Here is a 7500-nt window from a genome sequence, read left to right as displayed (position 1 = left end):
TGAATTATTTAAAATCCAATAATATACACATTTGCTTAAATTCAATTATTTTTATAAAAGAATAAGCAACTTATTTAGCATAGTCTTACAACCCTCAACCATATGTAGTCCAAGCAGTACTTTAAAATTGAATTTAATGTACATAACAGCATGGACTGCGATATGCGTTCAAAATGTCGATGTTCATGTGTCCTGCAGTTCACACGATGACGCACAGTTTGCTGCGTTCTTCATCGACCCATGAGCCAAGTGATCCACCGCTTAGAGTATTTTTTTATTTATTTTTATTTATAACAAATGTCAATTTTTTTTTGCATATATTAATTGAAAGAGTAAAATTAAATAATATTAATAATATATAAATTGATTTTCTTTCAATAATATATATCAAATATATTTAACTCTAAACATTTTTATTAAGTTGCGAATGTCTTAGTTCAACAATAATACAGTGGTGGTATTTATTATGATTCAATTATTTTGTATTTTTTTAATCATTTTATGTATATATAATAATATAATAAATATATACCACTTTTGTTATTGTGAACAAATTAACTTATCATTCAATCAAATGAATAATAAGTACAACTTTTTATTTTCATGTTTAAAGGTTTTTAAAAGAAAAAAATAAGAAAAAACATTACAAAATGTACCATCATATATTATATTTAATATGATATAATTGATGGATCACAAATTGAATGAAAAAGAATAAAAAGAATTATGGATTCAAAATAATTATATAAATTTTTTTTTTTTTTCTTTTTTTTTTTTTTTTTTTTTTCTTTTTGTTCGTTTGTTTGCTTGTCTGTTTGTTTGTTTGTTTGTTTGTTTTTCTTACGGATATGGAACACAATAATGATCCTTCCGCAGGTTCACCTACGGAAACCTTGTTACGACTTTTACTTCCTCTAAATAATCAAGTTCGGTCAACTTTTGCGAAACAACCGTGACACACGAGGCGTCACAGTGATCACGTCCGGAGACCTCACTAAATAATTCAATCGGTAGTAGCGACGGGCGGTATGTACAAAGGGCAGGGACTTAATCAATGCGAGTTAATAACTCGCACTTACTGGGAATTCCAAGTTCATGTGAACAGTTTCAGTTCACAATCCCAAGCATGAAAGTGGTTCAGCGGTTTACCCGGACCTCTCGGTCTAGGAAATACACGTTGATACTTTCATTGTAGCGCGCGTGCAGCCCAGGACATCTAAGGGCATCACAGACCTGTTATTGCTCAATCTCGTTACTGCTAGACGCAATTTGTCCATTTAAGAAGCTAGTGTCCTTATAATGGGACAAACCAACAGGTACGACTCCACTTATATAAACACATTCAAACACTTGTACATTCAAGATGTACGCATGAAAGAAGGCTATATAAGTTTCAACATCATAATCCTGAAAGCATCTATTTAATATATTTGAGTCTCGTTCGTTATCGGAATTAACCAGACAAATCACTCCACGAACTAAGAACGGCCATGCACCACCACCCATAGATTCGAGAAAGAGCTATCAATCTGTCTTACACGCTTATGTTCGGACCTGGTAAGTTTTCCCGTGTTGAGTCAAATTAAGCCGCAGGCTCCACTCCTGGTGGTGCCCTTCCGTCAATTCCTTTAAGTTTCAGCTTTGCAACCATACTTCCCCCGGAGCCCAAAAGCTTTGGTTTCCCGGGAAGCGACTGAGAGAGCCATAGTAGTAGCTACACCCAATTGCTAGCTGGCATCGTTTATGGTTAGAACTAGGGCGGTATCTGATCGCCTTCGAACCTCTAACTTTCGTTCTTGATTAATGAAAACATCTTTGGCAAATGCTTTCGCTTAAGTTAGTCTTACGACGGTCCAAGAATTTCACCTCTCGCGTCGTAATACTAATGCCCCCAAACTGCTTCTATTAATCATTACCTCTTGATCTAAAAACCAATGAAAGTAGAACAGAGGTCTTATTTCATTATTCCATGCACAAAATATTCAGGCATTTGGAGCCTGCTTTAAGCACTCTAATTTGTTCAAAGTAATTGTACCGGCCCACAACAACACTCGATGAAGAGCACTGAAGTAGGTTTAAATAGGAGGAATATATAAAAAATACATTGTATTAATTATATATAAGAACTCCACCGGTAATACGCTTACATACATAAGGTAATGTACATACCACAATATATAGTTGTACTACCCGTATGAAGCACAAATTCAACTACGAACGTTTTAACCGCAACAACTTTAATATACGCTATTGGAGCTGGAATTACCGCGGCTGCTGGCACCAGACTTGCCCTCCAATAGGTCCTTGTTAAAGGATTTAAAGTGTACTCATTCCAATTACAGGGCCTCGGATATGAGTCCTGTATTGTTATTTTTCGTCACTACCTCCCCGAACTGGGAGTGGGTAATTTACGCGCCTGCTGCCTTCCTTAGATGTGGTAGCCGTTTCTCAGGCTCCCTCTCCGGAATCGAACCCTGATTCCCCGTTACCCGTTGCAACCATGGTAGTCCTAGATACTACCATCAAAAGTTGATAGGGCAGACATTTGAAAGATCTGTCGTCGGTACGGGACCATACGATCTGCAAGTTATCTAGAGTTCAACCAATTTAACGATCAAATGATCGCTTGGTTTTAGTCTAATAAAAGCACACGTTCCATAAGGTCCGTGTTTATATTGCATGTATTAGCTCTAGAATTACCACAGTTATCCAAGTAACTGTTAACGATCTATGGAACCATAACTGATATAATGAGCCTTTTGCGGTTTCACTTTTAATTTGTTTGTACTTAGACATGCATGGCTTAATCTTTGAGACAAGCATATAACTACTGGCAGGATCAACCAGAATAATATTTGTATTTATATATTTTTCTTTGTTTTTCATATTTGAAAATTTCATAAATTACGGTGTATATAAAAAGTAAAGGGGCGACCCCCCTTTAGCTTTTCTTATCAAAATTCAAAAACCGTTTTTTATGAAAAAGAATTTTCGTTCTCTATATTATATATTTTATATAAAAATATAAGAACGATATTTCTTCTTAATATTTGCCAATTTTCAAATAATTTATCATTCTTAATAACATTTTACTTTTTTTTCAAATGCATTTTTAATGTAATAATTTCATATATTACATAATTTTTCTCTTTGAATTGAAATTAATAATTTCATAATTCTATTTTTTAATCATAAATATATATGATTGAAAAAATTTTCTCCTCTTTTCCTTTGTTTAAAATTTAATTTTTCTTATAAATTTTTGTTTTTCTTATTTTTTTCTCTTCATCATCTGTTTAATTTCCTGTATTTATACAAGAAACAAACAGTTGAGGATAATTTCTATGTAATGCTAGTATAGAATATAAAATTTTGAATTCAAAAATTTATTTCTATTTAAACTAACTATAGAAAACCAGGAATAAAATACAATAACACCAATATGCCATAACATGTTAGTATAGAATATAGATTCTTCATATATGTATATATATTCGAAAATTTTTTCTATTTAAACTAACGTATGGAAAACCAGGAATAAAATCATAATATTACCAGTTTAATATGGCTCAAATTCGAGTTTCATATAGTTATGATTCGATTTATATGCTTCAATATCATTGGTTAGTTAACTTTTGATATTTTCATATTATATCACATGCCTTCACCGTGAGTGTTTTTTGCCATGCACACCTCACATTGTCAAAAATGTATGGGAAAAATTCATTTCAATACATTTCAGTTTGATTTGAAATGTCTTTATTATATATTTTAGTGCCAATATGCCAAGGTTATATTCCATAACTCTCTATTTAAACTAACGTATGGAAAACCAGGCATAAAATCACAATATTACCAGTTTAATATGGCTCAAATTCGAGTTTCATATAGTTATGATTCGATTTATATGCTTCAATATCATTGGTTAGTTAACTTTTGATATTTTCATATTATATCACATGCCTTCACCGTGAGTGTTTTTTGCCATGCACACCTCACATTGTCAAAAATGTATGGGAAAAATTCATTTCAATACATTTCAGTTTGATTTGAAATGTCTTTATTATATATTTTAATGGCAATATGCCAAGGTTATATTCCATAAAATGTTAGTATAGAATATAGATTCTTCATATATGTATATATATTCGAGAATTTTTTTCTATTTAAACTAACGTATGGAAAACCAGGCATAAAATCACAATATTACCAGTTTAATATGGCTCAAATTCGAGTTTCATATAGTTATGATTCGATTTATATGTTTCAATATCATTGGTTAGTTAACTTTTGATATTTTCATATTATATCACATGCCTTCACCGTGAGTGTTTTTTGCCATGCACACCTCACATTGTCAAAAATGTATGGGAAAAATTCATTTCAATACATTTCAGTTTGATTTGAAATGTCTTTATTATATATTTTAGTGCCAATATGCCAAGGTTATATTCCATAACATGTTAGTATTAGAATATAGATTCTTCATATATGTATATATATTCGAAAATTTTTTCTATTTAAACTAACGTATGGAAAACCAGGCATAAAATCACAATATTACCAGTTTAATATGGCTCAAATTCGAGTTTCATATAGTTATGATTCGATTTATATGTTTCAATATCATTGGTTAGTTAACTTTTGATATTTTCATATTATATCACATGCCTTCACCGTGAGTGTTTTTTGCCATGCACACCTCACATTGTCAAAAATGTATGGGAAAAATTCATTTCAATACATTTCAGTTTGATTTGAAATGTCTTTATTATATATTTTAGTGCCAATATGCCAAGGTTATATTCCATAACATGTTAGTATTAGAATATAGATTCTTCATATATGTATATATATTCGAAAATTTTTTCTATTTAAACTAACGTATGGAAAACCAGGCATAAAATCACAATATTACCAGTTTAATATGGCTTAAATTCGAGTTTCATATAGTTATGATTCGATTTATATGCTTCAATATCATTGGTTAGTTAACTTTTGATATTTTCATATTATTTCACATGCCTTCACCGTGAGTGTTTTTTGCCATGCACACCTCACATTGTCAAAAATGTATGGGAAAAATTCATTTCAATACATTTCAGTTTGATTTGAAATGTCTTTATTATATATTTTAGTGCCAATATGCCAAGGTTATATTCCATAACATGTTAGTATTAGAATATAGATTCTTCATATATGTATATATATTCGAAAATTTTTTCTATTTAAACTAACGTATGGAAAACCAGGCATAAAATCACAATATTACCAGTTTAATATGGCTTAAATTCGAGTTTCATATAGTTATGATTCGATTTATATGCTTCAATATCATTGGTTAGTTAACTTTTGATATTTTCATATTATTTCACATGCCTTCACCGTGAGTGTTTTTTGCCATGCACACCTCACATTGTCAAAAATGTATGGGAAAAATTCATTTCAATACATTTCAGTTTGATTTGAAATGTCTTTATTATATATTTTAGTGCCAATATGCCAAGGTTATATTCCATAACATGTTAGTATTAGAATATAGATTCTTCATATATGTATATATATTCGAAAATTTTTTCTATTTAAACTAACGTATGGAAAACCAGGCATAAAATCACAATATTACCAGTTTAATATGGCTCAAATTCGAGTTTCATATAGTTATGATTCGATTTATATGCTTCAATATCATTGGTTAGTTAACTTTTGATATTTTCATATTATATCACATGCCTTCACCGTGAGTGTTTTTTGCCATGCACACCTCACATTGTCAAAAATGTATGGGAAAAATTCATTTCAATACATTTCAGTTTGATTTGAAATGTCTTTATTATATATTTTAGTGCCAATATGCCAAGGTTATATTCCATAACTCTCTATTTAAACTAACGTATGGAAAACCAGGCATAAAATCACAATATTACCAGTTTAATATGGCTCAAATTCGAGTTTCATATAGTTATGATTCGATTTATATGCTTCAATATCATTGGTTAGTTAACTTTTGATATTTTCATATTATATCACATGCCTTCACCGTGATTGTTTTTTGCCATGCACACCTCACATTGTCAAAAATGTATGGGAAAAATTCATTTCAATACATTTCAGTTTGATTTGAAATGTCTTTATTATATATTTTAATGGCAATATGCCAAGGTTATATTCCATAAAATGTTAGTATAGAATATAGATTCTTCATATATGTATATATATTCGAGAATTTTTTTCTATTTAAACTAACGTATGGAAAACCAGGCATAAAATCACAATATTACCAGTTTAATATGGCTCAAATTCGAGTTTCATATAGTTATGATTCGATTTATATGTTTCAATATCATTGGTTAGTTAACTTTTGATATTTTCATATTATATCACATGCCTTCACCGTGAGTGTTTTTTGCCATGCACACCTCACATTGTCAAAAATGTATGGGAAAAATTCATTTCAATACATTTCAGTTTGATTTGAAATGTCTTTATTATATATTTTAGTGCCAATATGCCAAGGTTATATTCCATAACATGTTAGTATTAGAATATAGATTCTTCATATATGTATATATATTCGAAAATTTTTTCTATTTAAACTAACGTATGGAAAACCAGGCATAAAATCACAATATTACCAGTTTAATATGGCTTAAATTCGAGTTTCATATAGTTATGATTCGATTTATATGCTTCAATATCATTGGTTAGTTAACTTTTGATATTTTCATATTATTTCACATGCCTTCACCGTGAGTGTTTTTTGCCATGCACACCTCACATTGTCAAAAATGTATGGGAAAAATTCATTTCAATACATTTCAGTTTGATTTGAAATGTCTTTATTATATATTTTAGTGCCAATATGCCAAGGTTATATTCCATAACATGTTAGTATTAGAATATAGATTCTTCATATATGTATATATATTCGAAAATTTTTTCTATTTAAACTAACGTATGGAAAACCAGGCATAAAATCACAATATTACCAGTTTAATATGGCTTAAATTCGAGTTTCATATAGTTATGATTCGATTTATATGCTTCAATATCATTGGTTAGTTAACTTTTGATATTTTCATATTATTTCACATGCCTTCACCGTGAGTGTTTTTTGCCATGCACACCTCACATTGTCAAAAATGTATGGGAAAAATTCATTTCAATACATTTCAGTTTGATTTGAAATGTCTTTATTATATATTTTAGTGCCAATATGCCAAGGTTATATTCCATAACATGTTAGTATTAGAATATAGATTCTTCATATATGTATATATATTCGAAAATTTTTTCTATTTAAACTAACGTATGGAAAACCAGGCATAAAATCACAATATTACCAGTTTAATATGGCTTAAATTCGAGTTTCATATAGTTATGATTCGATTTATATGCTTCAATATCATTGGTTAGTTAACTTTTGATATTTTCATATTATATCACATGCCTTCACCGTGAGTGTTTTTTGCCATGCACACCTCACATTGTCAAAAATGT

General features: G+C 30.0%; 1 non-coding gene and 1 pseudogene across 1 annotated transcript; both read right to left on the bottom strand.

The window, feature by feature from the left end:
• Window positions 1-88: 88 nt before the first annotated feature.
• LOC129252564 (5.8S ribosomal RNA) lies at window positions 89-269 on the bottom strand (annotated as a pseudogene).
• A 590-nt stretch (window positions 270-859) lies between these two features.
• On the bottom strand, window positions 860-2850 carry LOC129252566 (small subunit ribosomal RNA). The gene has a single exon (XR_008583514.1). It is a non-coding gene; the product is annotated as a small subunit ribosomal RNA (ribosomal RNA).
• Window positions 2851-7500: the final 4650 nt, after the last annotated feature.

The sequence above is a fragment of the Anastrepha obliqua genome, unplaced genomic scaffold (assembly GCF_027943255.1).
Source record: "Anastrepha obliqua isolate idAnaObli1 unplaced genomic scaffold, idAnaObli1_1.0 ptg000269l, whole genome shotgun sequence".
Lineage (NCBI taxonomy): Eukaryota > Metazoa > Arthropoda > Insecta > Diptera > Tephritidae > Anastrepha > Anastrepha obliqua.
The sequence above is the reverse complement of the archived record's forward strand: the minus strand, read 5'-3'. Positions and strand labels throughout refer to the sequence as shown.